General features: G+C 47.5%; 1 protein-coding gene across 1 annotated transcript in view; it reads right to left on the bottom strand.

The window, feature by feature from the left end:
- Positions 1-14,276, bottom strand: part of PPP6R2 (protein phosphatase 6 regulatory subunit 2) — a 71,078-nt gene extending 56,802 nt beyond the window's left edge. Inside the window, exon 1 of the mRNA XM_081819020.1 lies at positions 14,123-14,276. The gene's annotated coding sequence lies outside the window, so the exon portion shown is untranslated. The remainder of the gene's footprint in view (positions 1-14,122) is intronic.
- Positions 14,277-14,930: the final 654 nt, after the last annotated feature.

The raw sequence follows: 14,930 nt of genomic DNA, 5'->3' as shown, positions 1-14,930 counted from the left end.
CCCTCTCCCACTCCCCCTGCTTGTGTTCCCTCTCTCGCTGTGTTCTCTGTCAAATAAATAAATAAAATCTTAAAAAATAAATAAATAAAATGTCATTTTAAGGGCGCCTGGGTGGCTCATTCGTTAAGCATCTGCCTTCGGCTCAGGTCATGATCCCAGGGTCCTGGGATTGAGCCCCACATCGGGCTCCCTGCTCCGCGGGGAGCCTGCTTCTCCCTCTCCCACTCCCCCTGCTTGTGTTCCCTCTCTCGCTGTGTCTCTCTCTGTCAAATAAATAAATAAAATCTTTAAAAAATAAAGAAAAAAAGGAGGTATCAAAGGAGTTACAGGAAGGATTATGAAGATGGAGGGAGATGACATGAAGGTACTAACCAGGACTTAGCCACGAAAGGGACAGAGGAGGGTCTCACAGGCTTGAGGGGAAATGAGACCCTGAGGAGAGAAGGGCACGTCTTCAAAATGCAACAGTCAACAGGTTTCTTTGTGGGGTGATAAATCATTCTGGAGTTACTGGTGCTGGTTGCTCTTGTGAATGTACTAAAAGCCACTGAACTGCATACTTTAAAGGGTGATTCTATGGTATGTGAATTACATCTCAGTGATAAAAGGGGCAGTCCATGGGCTGACAGGTGGCAGTTACATTCTTCAAGAGGAGCTCTGAAAGGCTTCAATGTTGCTAACAGCCCACAGACAGGGCACTGGGCACCCTCTTCTCAGCAACAAATGACGAGACTGACACACACAGCCCCACCCTCAGGAGCCTGACCTCTAGCAGATCTTGAAGGACTCCGCCCAGAGAGGGTCCTACCTTTGAGCCTGAGCATGGAGCCATGGCTTCCCTGGGCCTTGGGCGTTCTTATGGACAGGGATGGAAGTACCAGCCTCCTCGGGTGGGGAGCAGTGCTGACTGGGGCAAAGTTCAGCGCATGGAACCTGGCGCGGGCACGGAGCGTGCCGGCCTGTGTGTGTTAACACCACGATGGTCACGAGCGGAGGACGTGCCCTCTACAGGGGCACTGAGCCGCGGTGGCCGCATCCTTGGCTGCGCGTACAGCTGCCTGGCCTGCGGTCAGCCCCTCCACTTACTGACCTGATTACAGTTCTCTGCGTCTCAGTCCCCCCCAACGACGCAGTACAGATGAGGATGGTGTCTCTCTCAGAGGACAATGTGAGTATCAAGCAAGATAATCTGTATGAAGTGCTCAAAACATGGCTGGCAAACTAAGTGCCCAATAAATGTCTGCAATTATCATTAGTCAGGGAGCAGGAGTTGGTCAAAGGCTTCCATGAGGAAACCTGGCTTGACTTCTACTCATTTTATTTATTTAAAGATTTTATTTATTTATGAGAGAGAGAGCGCAAGCATGCAAACACACGTGCGAAGTAGCGGGGAGGGGCAGAAGGAGAGGGAGAAGCAGACTCTGCTGAGCAGGGAGCCCGATGCGGGACTGGATCTCAGGACCCTGGGATCATGATCCCAGCCGAAGGCAGACGCTTAACCAACTGAGCCACCCAGATGCCCGTTTTACTCATTTTAAATTAATGACCAGGGGCACCTGGGTGGCTCAGTCATTGGGCGCCTGCCTTTGGCTCAGGTCATGATCCTGGCGTCCTGGGATCCAGCCCCGCATCGGGCTCCCTGCTCCGCGGGAAGCCTGCTTCTCCCTCTCCCACTCCCCCTGCTTGTGTTCCCTCTCTCTCTGTGTCTCCCTCTGTCAAATAAATAAATAAAATCTTAAAAAAACTAATGACCAGACATCTCAAGTGAACCTTAATATAGCATAGCCTTTGAACTCTAAGAAGTTAATTTCCCTCTCTTAAGACAACTGAGACAAATTTTAGATGGGCACTAATTCTATATAGCTCATTGCACCCAGAAGTCAAGTCGAAAAGAGGGAAAAAAAGAAGTGCAATCCATCTGCCCATCCTGTGACCCCTCTGACCTGCTGTAACCACCAGAAGGCAGCAGAGGACAGGTGCCGTTTTCAGAGCCAGCTTCCAGTCCTGCCCTCTTGGAATCCTGTGACAGTGTGTGAAGAAGCCCTATCCAGCCTCCCTGAGGCTGACAGAAGTCTGGAGAGAGGCCTAAAGACCCAGCCAAGCCCCCAGCCACACAGGAAGCCAGGCGGACAACACGAGGAGCAGAGAGAAGCCATGCCAGCCAAGCCCAGCCCAGCCCAAACTGAGCTCAACCCACAGACTCACAAGCAAAAATAAAGAATGCTATTTTAAGTCACTGATCATCGGGGTGCTCTGTAACAAAGCAATACGTAACTACCGTAACAACCACTTTATTCCTTCTACTCTCTCCTCAACTCTCCAATAACCTTACCCTTTAACTCACAGAAAAAGCCAAAGGTCTCAAATGGGAATTCTCCCATCTTCCCTCTATCAAATCTACCAACCCAAATCACCACATCCACTCTTTCCTTCCCATTACAATGGAGAAAGGGGTCCTTGCTCCCACCAAAGGCCAGTCCCTCCACCTATGCTCTGGACCCCACCTTTCACACTCTCCCAAGATTGCTCCTCTGCTATCTCCAGACCCTTGTCCTCCACTAGCGTATTCCTGTCACTGTGCATGCACACAGGCACTCACCCCCTGCCCCACAGACATTTCTCCAATCCCTGTTCACAGCAATGCTTCCTGAAAGAACTACTGTCCCCAACCCCTCTCCTCCCATCTGGCCTCTCTCCCCAGCATGCCACCAAACTACTTTTGTCAAGGAAGCCAATGGCCACCAAGGACCACCTCTCAGCCCTTCCCTCACTCTACATCCCACAACTTACCACCAGACTCTTAAGTACCAACCTCTCTTAGCCTCCCTGACGCCATACTCTCCTAGTCTCCTCCAGCACCCAGAGCTACTCCAGGTCGGCTTCTATTTCCTGTGCTCACCTCCATAGCGGGCACACCCAATGTTCACCCTGGTCTCCCTTGTCTTCCTCTGTCGGGCATGTATAACGCAGGGTTTAAAAGTGCAGGTCTGGGATGCCTGGGTGGCTCAGTCAGTCAAACATATGCCTTCAAGTCATGATCCTGGGGTCCTGGGATCGAGCCCCATGTTGGGCTCCCGGCTCAGCTGGGAGTCTGCTTCATCCTCTGCCTCTACCCCTCCCCCTGCTCATGCTTGCACTCATGCTCTCTCTCTGTCAAACAAATAAATAAAATCTTTTAAAAATTTGGAAGAAAAAAAAAGTCTGAGAGTTCTGGCTCCAGCTCATATCAGACTAATCTTCTTACCACTAATAATAAACTGTACAAGATATAAAAAACAGCTCTTTGAAGGTGTTGGAGAACAACCAGAAACATGAAGAAACTGGAGCAAACACAATTACTGGAAGGAGAACGAACTCGGAGCTCCACACTGAAATGCCTTCTGACCCGAGGGCACTTCCCAGATCTCTCAGAACACAAGGTGACAGTGCTAGATGACTGCAGGCTTAGTGTCTTACTACAGGAGGAACAGAGGTCAGAGTTCAAGGCTATCGGAATGGCTGAAACTGGGCGACTGCCTTCGGCTCAGGTCATGGTCCCAGAGTCCTGGGATCAAGTCCCACATCGGGCTCCCGGCTCAGCAGGGAGCCTGCTTCTCCCTCTGACTCTCTCCCCTCTCATGCTGTCTCTCTCTCTCAAATAAATAAATAAAATCTTTAAAAAAAAAAAGAATGGCTGAAACTGAAAGGGAAAATCCAAAAGAAGTGAAAATCCCGTAAGTCTGCATTAAATTCCTCCCAAATCCTTGGCTGACTCCTAAACTGCACGTGGTGGGAGGAGACACTAACAAATCAAGCAAAAAAAAAAAAGTAAAACTCATAGAAACAGAGTAGAAAGTGGCTGCCAGGGGCTGGGTGCAGGGGAGACAGGGGGAGGCTGGTCAAGAGTCCACACCCTGAGCTCGAAGACAAGTAAGGTCTGAGGATGTGATAAAAAACACGGTGACTACAGCTGCTCACGCTGTATGGAATAGCTGAGATCTGCTGAGAGAGCACAACCTAAATGTTCACACACACACACACACACACACGATACAGGAGGTGACAGATGTGATGATTAACCAGATAGGGACAGTTCTCTCACAATGCATACATATATCAAATCATCATAATGTACTTTAAATAACTTATAATTTTGTCAATTTTATGTCAATAAAGCTGAAAAACACCAAGCAGAAAGCAACTGTTGTGAGGAGAAAGAGCTAAGCAAAGATGTCAGCAGCTGTCCAATCCTGGAGAGACAGAATTTGGAGTTTCAGTTCTGCCAAATTAGAAAGGTTCTCCATTAAAAACCTAGACAGGCCACACCTTAGAGGAATAAAAACCATGTTCCAGAACTGAAAGGTTATGTCTCAAAACTTAGGGCAAAAACAAAAGATCCACCCTACAGGCTACATGCTTCTATAGGATCAAGATGATCTCCCGGGCGCCTGGGTGGCTCAGTCGGTTAAGCGACTGCCTTCGGCTCAGGTCATGATCCTGGAGTCCCGGGATCGAGTCCCGCATCGGGCTCCCAGCTCGGCAGGGAGTCTGCTTCTCCCTCTGACCCTCCTTCCTCTCATGTTCTCTGTCTCTCATTCTCTCTCTCTCAAATAAATAAATAAAATCTTTAAAAAAAAAAAAAGATGATCTCCCAAAAATTTAACAGTCTGCCTTCACAAAACTCAACACTCTTTACAGGAAAATAACCAAAAACAGAGTCTCTAGAATGTACCACCCATAATGTTCATTATATAATTAAAAATTACTAGACATGCAAGGCAGAAAAATGTGACCCATGATCAAGAGAAAAAACAATCTATAGGACCCACAAATGACCATATGTTGGAATTGGCAGATGAGAACTTCAAAACAGCAATTATAAATACATTAAAAGATTTGGGGAAAACATCAGAAGGAATGAAGAAGAAAAGAATATTAGCAGAGAAATGCAAACTTGACAAAAAAACCAAAAGGAAGTTCTAGAACTTTTGAAAAATACGGTATCTGAAATTAAAATGTTACTGGATGGAATTAACTACACAATGAACACAAAAAAAACAGTGACTGTGTAGAATAGAAAACATACAAATATAAACACAGAGACAAAGAAATATTAAAAATACAAACGTATTCAAAACCTATGGGAGGATGTCAATCTAAAATAAGTATCACTGAAGTCCCAGGAGGAGAGGGGAAAGAATATGAGGCAGAAGAAATATTTGAGAGGCAATGGCCAAAAACCTTCCAAAGTTGATTAAATATACCAACACACAGATCCAGGGAACTAAGTAAATCCCTAAAAGGAAGAATACAAAAGCACTACACCTAGAAAATTACAGTCAAATTGAAAGAGAAAAATTTTTAATAAAAAGAAAGTATTTATAATAATAAGTAGGGGCACCTGGGTGGCTGTTAGTTGGGAGTCTGACTCTTGATTTTGACTCAGGTCATGATCTCAGGGTTGTGGGGTGGAGCTCCACATTGGGCTCCATGCTCAGCGGGGAGTCTGCTTAAGATTCTCTCTCTCCCTCTCCCTCTGCCCCCCACACCCCACACACACACATGCACACTCTTTCTCTAAAAATAAATAAATCTTAAAAATATATATAATAAAACACCTCAAACACAGCAGGAAAAAAGGTTAAGAATGATACCTGACTTCTCATCAGAAATAACAGATGCTAAAAAACAATGGCATAAATTCTTAAAAGTGCTGAAAGAAAAAAAAGCTATCAACCCAGAGGTCTATGTTCCGCAAAAATATCCTTCAAAACTAAAGGATAAAGACCTTTTCATCTTCACTACAGAGAACAAAGAGGGTCACCAGAGGGGAGGTGGATGAGTGGATGGGGAAAATAGGGGATGAGGATTAAAGAGTACACTTATCATGATGAAATAAAATAAAATGATAAAAAAAATAGAGACCTTTCCAGACAAACAAAAGCTGAGGGACTCTGTCCCCAGCACACTCACGATATAAGAAATGCTGAAGGAAGTGCTTCAGGCTGAAGAAAAATGATCCCATATACAAAACTAATCTTCAAAAAGGAAAGAACAACTTCCCAACTCATCTAAAGGGCTGGTATTGGGGCGCCTGAGTGGCTCAGTCGTTAAGCGTCTGCCTTCGGCTCAGGTCATGATCCCAGGGTCCTGGGATCGAGCCCCACGTCGGACTCCCTGCTCTGCGGGAAGCCTGCTTCTCCCTCTCCCACTCCCCCCTCTTGTGTTCCCTCTCTCTCTGTGTCTCTGTCAAATAAATAAAAATCTTTAAAAATAAATAAATAAATAAAGGGCTGGTATTACCAAAACCAATGATATCATATGAAAAGAAAGTCTTATGTAAATCTCTCATATGAATATATATAAACAAACCCTCAACAAAACACTAGCAAATCAAATCTAGCCACATATAGCAAGCATTACACACCACACCAAGGGAACTTATCCTAAGACTGTAAAGTTGCTTTAACATCTGAAAATCCATTAATACGACACACCATATTGATAGGATAAAGGACAGAAATCAAATAATCTCAACAGGTGCAGAAACAGCATTTGACAAAATCCAACACCCTTTCATAATTAAAAAAGAAAAAATATGGGGCATCTGGGCGGCTCAGTCATTGCGCATCTGCCTTCCGCTCAGGTCATGATCCCAGAGTCCTGGGATCCAGCCCCACATCGGGCTCCCTGCTCAGCAGGTACCCTGCTTCTTCCTCTCCTACTCCCCCTGCTTGTGTTCCCTCTCTCACTGTGTCTCTCTCTGTCAAATAAATAAAATCTAAAAAAAAAGAAAAAAGAAAAAGAAAAAAGGGCCCTGGATTTCATTTAAAAAAAAAGAAAAAGAAAAAATATTCCACAAAATAGGACTAGAAAGCAACTTCCTCAACCACCGAAGGCCCCATATCACCACTTCCATTCAATACTGTGTTAGAGGTTCTAGCCAGTATAATAAAGAAGAAAAAGAAATAAAAGGCATTAGAACTGGACAGGAAAAGTAAAACTGTCTTCCTTCAAGATGATATGATTATATAGGTAGAAAAATCCAAAGGAATATACAAACCCACTATGAGAACTGATAAATGAATTGAGCAAAGTTGCAGGATACATGATCAGTATACATAAACCAGTTATTTCTGTACAACAAATAACTTTAAAAAATAGAAAATGGGGAGCACCTGGGTGGCTCAGTCAGTTGAGCGTCTGCCTCTGGCTCAGGTCATGATCTCAGGATCCTGGGATCGAGCCCCACGTCAGGCTCCCTGCTCAGCGGGGAGTCTACTTCTCCTTCTCCCTCTGCCCCTCCCCCCCTGCCCATACTCTCTCAAATAAATAAGTAAAATCTTTAACAAAAGATAAAAAATAGAAAATGGGGCACCTAGCTGACTCAGTCAGTGGAGTGTGTGACTCTTGATCTCAGGTCTGTGGGTGTGAGCCCCACACTGGGTGTAAAGATTACTTAAAAATAAGTAAATAAAATATTTAAAATAAATGTTTTAAATAACCAAAAATATCAAATACCTACAAATACACTGAAAAAAGTGTATCGTCACATTGAAAACTGTAAAATATTGCTGAGAAAAATGCAAGAAGATTTAAATAAATGGAGATATACCATCTGCACAGATCAGAAGACCATGTTAATACTTCAATTCTAAAATTGATCTATAGGGGCACCTGGGTGGCTCAGTCGTTAAGCATCTGCCTTCGGCTCAAGTCATGATCCCAGGGTCCTGGGACCAAGCCCCGCATCGGGCTCCCTGCTCAGCGGGAGGCCTGCTTCTCCCTCTCCCACTCCCCCTGCTTGTGTTCCCTCTCTCGCTGTGTCTCTCTCTGTCAAATAAATAAATAAAATCTTCAAAAATAAATAAATAAATAAAATTGATCTATAGAGTCAATGTAATCCCAACCAAACTTCTAACAAAAATTTCTGTACATATTGAAGAGCTTATCCTAAAGCTGGCAAGACAATTTTATAGAAGAATAAATGTGGAGAACTTACACTACCTGATCTCAAGACTTACCATTACAGTAATTAAGACAGCGTGGCGTTGGCATAAGATAAAAAAATAGACCAACAAAACATAACAGAAAACCCAGAAATAAGCCTGCACATGTATGTTTAACTTATAACAAAGCCTCCCCAAAATGATGCTAGAATGATTATATAACCCATATGGGGGTTGGGGGAAGTACCCTTATTTCACCTCACATTAAAAAATAATGCAAGAAGGGGCGCCTGGGTGGCTCAGTCGTTGGGTGTCTGCCTTCGGCTCAGGTCACAGTCCCAGGATCCCGGGGTCCTGGGATCGAGCCCCACATCGGGCTCCCTGCTCTGTGGGGAGCCTGCTTCTCCCTCTCCCACTCCCCCTGCTTATGTTCCCTCTCTGTGTATCTCTCTGTCAAATGCATAAATAAAATCTTTAACTAATAATAATAATAATAAAATAATAATAATAGGGCGCCTGGGTGGCTCAGTTGGTTAAGCGACTGCCTTCGGCTCAGGTCATGATCCCGGGGTCCCGGGATCAAGTCCCGCATCGGGCTCCCTGCTCAGCGAGGAGCCTGCTTCTCCCTCTGACCCTCCCCCCTCTCATGTGCTCTCTCTCTCTCTCTCATTCTCGCTCTCTCAAATAAATAAATAAATCTTTAAAAAATAATAATAATAATAATGCAAGAAGGATCATTCAGAAAGATCAGTATTTGCTTGGAGATGGAAAGGCAGGAACGGGTGGGATGGAGGGTTCCCAAAAGGATATGAGGGAATTTGGGGCATGGTAGACATGTTCACTACACTGTGGTGATGACTTCACAGGTGTATACAGATGTCAAAACTTATCAAATTTTACACTTTAAACACATGCGGTTTATTGTACATCAACTGAATCTCAATAAAGATGTTAAAAAGAAAAAGAACCATAAATCAAAATAAAAAAATACCACTATACAACTTTTACAGGGGTGCCTGACTGGTTTAGTCAGTGGAATGTGTGACTCTTGATCTCAGGGCTGCAAATTCAAGCCCCATGTAGAGTGTAGTAATTACTTAAAAATAAAATCTTAAAAAAAAACTTTTACAAAAAAAAGGGGGGTGCCTGGGGGGCACAGTTGGTTAAGTGTCCGACTCTTGGTGTCAGCTCAGGTCATGATCTCAGGATTCTGAGATGGAGCCCCATATCGGGCTCCATGCTCAGTGTGGAGTTTGCTTGAGATTCTCTCCCTCTCCCTGCTCTTCCTGCTTGTGCACTTGTGCTCTCTCTCAAATAAATACATTTTAAAAAAAGAAAAAGAGGGGCACCTGGGTGGCTCAGTCGGTTAAGCATCTGCCCTTCAACTCAGGTCAAGATCCCAGGGTCCTGGGGTCGAGCCCCACGTCGGGTTCTCTGCTCAGTGGGGAGCCTGCTTCTCCCTCTGCCTGCAGCTCCCCCTGCTTGTGCGCTTGCACACACACACTCTCTCTCTCTCTCTCAAATAAATAAAATCTTAAAGAAAAAAAGAAAAAGAAAAAGACAGTGTCTGTCTTCACAACACTGGTGCAGGCAAAATTCTGTTAGGACACATAATAAACATCAAAAAATATACTGACAGGACACCTGGCTGGCTCAGCTTGAGAAGCACGTGATTCTCGATCTCAGGCTTATGAGTTTGAGACCCACACTGGGTGTAGAGATTACTAAAAATAATAATAAATGTAAAAAATATATATATTGACAAATTTTTTTTTACTTCACCCAAGTTAAAATTTTCTGTTCATCAAAAAACACCATTAAGAAAAAAACAGGCAGGGGTGCCTGGGTGGCTCAGTCGTTAAGCGTCTGCCTTCGGCTCAGGTCATGATCCCGGAGTCCCGGGATCGAGTCCCACATCAGGCTCCCTGCTCGGCGGGAAGCCTGCTTCTCCCTCTCCCACTCTCCCTGCTTGTGTTCCTGCTCTCGCTATCTCTCTCTGTCAAATAAATAAAATCTTTAAAAAAAAAAAAAGAAAAGAAAAAGAAAAAAACAGGCAAGGGGCGCCTGGGTGGCTCAGTCGTTAAGTGTCTGCCTTCAGCTCAGGTCATGATCCCAGGGTCCTGGGATCAAACCCCACATCGGGCTCCCTGCTCGGCGGGAAGCCTGCTTCTCCCTCTCCCACTCCCCCTGCTTGTGTTCCCTCTCTCTCTGTGTCTCTGTCAAATAAATAAAATCTTTAAAAAAAAAAAAAGATTTAAAAAAAATTAAAAAAATAAAAAAGTTAATCTATACTATGACCCAGCAATTCCACTCCTAAATATTTACCCCCAAAAAATACCATATATTCACAAGACTTGCATAAGAATCTTGACTTTAGTCATAATAGCCAAAAAAGTAAAAGCAACCCAAATATCCATCAACAGGAAAAGATATTTTCATGCAAATGAATACTACTCAAATAAAAAGCAAAAAATACAGATACAAGAGTTTTGTTTTTTTTTTTTTTTAAGATTTTGTTTGTTTATTTGATAGAGAGCACACACCAGCAGGAGGAGGGGCAGAGGGAGAGGGAGAAGCAGATACCCGCTGAGGGGGGCACCTGATACGGGAATCGATCCCAGGATCCTGAGACCATGACCTGAGCTGAAGGGAGAGACGTTTAACCGACTGAGCCACCCAGGCGCCCCCAGATACAAGCATTTATTTATTTATTTATTTATTTAAGATTTTTATTTATTTATTTGAGACAGAGAGAATGAGAGACAGAGAGCATGAGAGGGAGGAGGGTCAGAGGGAGAAGCAGACTCCCTGCCGAGCAGGGAGCCCAATGCGGGACTCGATCCCGGGACTCCAGGATCATGACCTGAGCCGAAGGCAGTCGCTTAACCAACTGAGCCACCCAGGCACCCCCCAGATACAAGCATTTAAATCAAAAAATCTCAAGGGGCACCTGACTGGCTCAATCAGTGGAGTGTGAAACTCTTGATCAGAGTCGTGAGTTAGTGCCCCATGCTGGACATTGGAGATTACTTAAAAAGTAAATAATCTCAAAAGCATTACCCTGAGGAAAAGACGGACACAAAACAGCATATACTTTATAATTTTGTTTATATGAAGTTGGAGGACCTACAAAATTAATCTGTAATGACAGAAATCAGAACAATGGTCGCTTCAGGATTTGGAGGTTGGTTGTAGTAACTGAAAAGGGACACAAGGGAACTTTTAGGGATAACAGAAATGTTCTATATCTTGACATAAGTAATGTACACACTGGTGTATAATTTGTCAAAATTCATCAAACATATTTAAGATCTGCACATTTCATTGGGTGTAAAATATTCTTCAATAATTTTTAGTGGAGGGTGCCTGGGTGGCTCAGTTGGTTAAGCAACTGCCTTCGGCTCAGGTCATGATCCTGGAGTCCCGGGATCGAGTCCCGCATCGGGTCCCTGCTCGGCAGGGAGCCTGCTTCTCCCTCTGACCCTCCCCCCTCTCATGTGCTCTCTGTCTCTCTCATTCTGTCTCAAATAAATAAAAATCTTTAAAAAAAAATAATAATAATAATAATAATAATTTTTAGTGGAATATTTTTAAGATTTTATTTATTTATTTGAGAGAGTGCAGAAAGAGAGAGAGAGCACACAAGCAATGGGGGTAGGCAGAGGGAGAGGGAGAAGCAGACTCCCTGCTGAGCAGGAAGCCCAACTCAGGGCTCGATCCCAAAAAATGGGATCACAACCTGAGCCGAAGGCAGACATTTAACTGACTGAGCCACCCAGACGCCCCGTAGTATTTTTAAAGAAATAAAAGAGTAAAAAAATAGATAAAAGACTGCACATTCTGTGTTAAAAAGAAGGTTGCTTGCTGTACACAGATAGGACATGATTTCCAAGAAAACGATGGCTGAGGACGCTTTGAGGAATGGGGTGAGAATGAGACTGACTTCACGATACCTACTTTGATACCTTCCGAATTTTACTCTTGAGTTCAGATTACCCTGTGCCTGAGCCACCCACAGAAGGTGAGAGTGAAAAGCACAAGCTCTAGAGTCTGACCACCTCAGCTGAGTCTTGGGTCTCCCATTTATTTATTGTGACATTGGATACATTCCTTAATTTGTGCCTCAGTGTCTTCATGTAAATATTAATAGGAATATCAAAAATAACTACCTCGTTAGGTTGTTTTAAGAAGTAAATGTTTAGGAGGCGGACAGGGGAGGAGGGTGGGAAAAAAAGTAAATGCTTACTGGTTTAGAAGTCAAAATACAAAATTTAGCACTGGTTTTCACTCTGGTTTATAGAAAATTCTGCACAAGTCATGTACCTCCTCTCGTCAAAATGTGTGTTATATCTCACAAAGATACAGGGATAATAAAAGGTAAAGCACTTTGTTTAAAAAAAAAAAAAAATAAGATGGTATATGCGATGCACTTTAAAAAGTGCCTGGGCTTGTTTTTCTAAACAAAGCTTTATTGGAACACACGTGTATACACAAAAACGTCTGGTACATAATCAGCTACCATTATTATTCAAAAAATTTAAACAGTATTTTCAAAGTTGGCCTTTTCCTTAACCAAAAGAAAAAGGAAGGGGGGGGGGCTTTAGTCAGCTGTCTGAGATGTAAATCCTGAGTCAATCATCTATTTGTTGTATACCTGTCTTTTCCTCTGTAAAATGGGTGATAATAGTTCCTACACCCTAGAGTTCCTTTGGGGTTTAAATGATTCGTATAAAGCATTTTAGGCCGCAGCACACACTAAATGGTCGCTCTTGTGCTGTGTGTCTGTGAATACACTGCCGTTTCCAAGCCTCGCTGAGGGCCCGTCTACCTGCATCCTGATCCTGAGCTCTCCTCTGGGCTCCAGACGCTTCTGCCAGGTATCTTCCTGCTAACGACCCTTGGACGTGTCAGACTTCTCCCACTACTCTGAACCATGGGAAAACCTTCCTTTCCACCTCCAACCTAGAACACCCCCCTGCTTCCCCAGCTCAGTACACAGTGCCACAGCCCGCCCATCTGTGCCACCAGGAAACCCAGAAAGCACCCTGAGCCCTCTCCAGCACACCTCCCCCTAACCTGTCTGCAAGTCCCACAGCTCTGCCTCCAGGTATCTAAGCCGACCTGCAAGGTCTAAACCACGACACCAGCACCGTCTCTCCTCCTCTTGCGCACGTCCCACCTCCGTCTCCGTCCCAGGTCCCGCACAAGTCAGGCTCACAGCCCGCAGGGAAAAGCACGGCTGTAAGGCCGCCGGCCCGCGCTGGCTCCTGTCTGTCTCCCCTCACCTCGGCCACACGCTCGTCTCCTCTGGGTTCCCGGAGAAGATCCGCCACCGGGCCACTGCAGTGCAGTCCCCTCGGCCTGGGCACTGCCCCCCGCCCCCCACTCTTCCCACAGCTAGCCGCTTCTCGCCTCTTCCCAGAGCCTAGCGACGGGAGTCAGGAAGTCCAAAACGCAAGAGAAACCAGAAAGCAAGGAACACGAAGAGGTAAGGGCGGAGAGTGCCCGCGAGGCCACAGCAGCAGGTGACAGCCGGCTGGAGAAGGCGCGGGGACACGACAGGTGGGGGAGGGGCGCAGCGAGGCAGGGGCTGCACAGCAGGGACAGAGGGGGCGAGCTGGGGGCCGCGGCAGCCTGAGAGCTTCAGTAACAAGTGGGCGGGCAACGCAGACAGGCCACAGGGACGCTAAGCGGCGGGGGGGGGGGGGGTGGAAGACGCGACAGCCACAGGTCAGGGAGCCACGGAAGGGGGCCAGCAAAGGGCACGGGGAAGGCCAAGCCGACGGGCTGGAGGAACACACGCGGCAGGACGCGCGGGCGGGCCGGGCAGCGATGGCCGGGGCGCTGCGGAGGGAGCCCCGCGGCCACAGGCGGCGAGGGGCAGCCCCGACGGGCGCGGCGCGCGGCGCGGCGGGTCAGGGCCCCTCGCAGGCGGGGCAGGAGCGCAGGAGCGTGCGGAGGGGCGCGGGGACGCGGACGCCGCGGCACCGACAGGCGAGGAGGGCACGTGGGGGTCGGAGCCGGACGGCACCCGACGGGCGCGGAGGCGGACCTGCCTCGGGGACAGGGAGTGGGGGAGGCGAGGGGAGCGCGGCGGGGGGACAGACCGGGGGGGACACTGACGGGGCGGGCGGGCACGGGTGCACCAGCGGCGGGCCGGGCCGTGAAGAGCCGCGGCGGGCGGCCGCACTCACCTGCCCCGCGGGCCGGGCGTCGCGGCGGCTCCTCGGAGGCCCGGGTGGAGGCCAGGGCGCTGGCGGAGGCGAAGCCCGGGCGACCTGGGGCTAGCCGCACGCACATGGGCCCGGCCGGGCGCGGCGCCCACGGACACGGCGCCCACGGACACGGCGCGGGCCGGCCAGCGGCTCGGGACCGGCTCGGGCCGCGGGCGGCGCTGGGGTCGCTCCAAAATGGCGGCGGCGGCGGCGGCGGGCGCGCGCGCACGCCGGGGGCGGTGTCTGGCGCGGGGGCGCGCGCGCCTGGGCGGGGCCGAGCCTTGGGGGCGGCGCGCTCACGTGGACGCGGCCGCGGCGGGAGCGCGGGGCGGGGGGGGGCGGCCTTCTGTCACTTTTTCCTCTGAGGTACTACCAAATTTCTATACAAGCTTAACTAACTTGTTTTGGGATAATGCCATGTCAGCAACAGAACAACCCCTCCAGAGGCCTGAAGTGATCTGCGGGCCACACACCTGGGGCAGGGGTCTCCCCGTTTTCCGCGGGCTTCCGCTCTACTTGAAGGCTTCTCCCGCCGGATGTTCCCGAACTCCCTGGCACCTGGGGTGGGCACGGCCAGAGCAAGCGTGAACGGTGTGTGCCGTGCGCAGGTCCTCTGCGTCCGTTTCCTACCTGGACTGGGAGCCACCAGACTCACTCTTTTTCCAGGTGCCCCACGGGTGCTTGAGTGTTTTGCACATTGAAACATGTGCCCATTTAATTCAATCAGACTAATCTCTAAAATGAGATTTATCGGGCGCCTGGGGGGCTCAGTCGGTGATGCTCTGAC

Source organism: Leptonychotes weddellii, chromosome 5, assembly GCF_054177405.1.
Source record: "Leptonychotes weddellii isolate Sample4059 chromosome 5, ASM5417740v2, whole genome shotgun sequence".
Taxonomy (NCBI): Eukaryota; Metazoa; Chordata; class Mammalia; order Carnivora; family Phocidae; genus Leptonychotes; species Leptonychotes weddellii.
This window is presented reverse-complemented; position numbering and strand designations above follow the sequence as displayed.